General features: G+C 44.2%; 1 non-coding gene across 1 annotated transcript; it reads right to left on the bottom strand.

The window, feature by feature from the left end:
• Positions 1 to 414: 414 nt before the first annotated feature.
• On the bottom strand, positions 415 to 487 carry TRNAK-CUU (transfer RNA lysine (anticodon CUU)). The gene has a single exon. It is a non-coding gene; the product is annotated as a tRNA-Lys (tRNA).
• Between the last annotated feature and the right edge of the window lie 338 nt (positions 488 to 825).

Here is an 825-nt window from a genome sequence, read left to right as displayed (position 1 = left end):
GGGGCAGTTGCTGGGCTGTCTGGCTGCTGTTTCTTCTTCTCTTCTGGCTGAAGATAACACGTACTGACCTTGGCAGCTAAGTTAACAACTTTCTGCTTAACTAACTCTGCTTCTCTGTCCAGGGGGGTCTGGGGGGGAAGCTCCTGGGAGAGAGAGGCCCCTTTGGGAGGGTCCCCTTGGGGGGAAGCAAAGGGAGATCGGTTGTGCTTTTTCTGTTGATTGTATATATTTGTGAATGTCGTGAATTTTGTATATTTGTACATATTCATTGCATTTCATTGTAGATTTTAGACTCTGCTTGTAAATACAGCTTTTCATTTGCTTCCAGACTGAGCTAGCCTGGTTATTGTTGGTGGGGGGGGAATTTCTATTACAGCTCATGTCAGCTCACACCGACACACTTTTTATTTTTGGCGCCCAACGTGGGGCTCGAACCCACGACCCTGAGATTAAGAGTCTCATGCTCTACCGACTGAGCTAGCCGGGCTATTGTTGGTGGGGGGGGAATTTCAGCTCACATCGACACACTTTTTATTTTTGGCGCTCCAACTCGGGGCTCGATTGCTTGTTTGATTTATTTCTGCTCAGATTAGGAAGCAAAATGAAGCTGTTTTGGATTTTGAGTAATTTTATTTCCTCTGTTATCAGTGTGATTGTCTACAGATGGGCTGTTTCCTGCATGATAGACAAGATTGTGAAATATGTGGCATATAAGTCGTTTCTTTGGGTTAATAACAAGTTACTGAATGTTGGTGAATTCTGTTATGGTCTTATTGGGCTAAGAAGCTATGGTAACTCAACTATGGATCTGCTAGCAGACACATA

The sequence above is a fragment of the Indicator indicator genome, chromosome 3 (assembly GCF_027791375.1).
Source record: "Indicator indicator isolate 239-I01 chromosome 3, UM_Iind_1.1, whole genome shotgun sequence".
Taxonomy (NCBI): domain Eukaryota; kingdom Metazoa; phylum Chordata; class Aves; order Piciformes; family Indicatoridae; genus Indicator; species Indicator indicator.
This window is presented reverse-complemented; position numbering and strand designations above follow the sequence as displayed.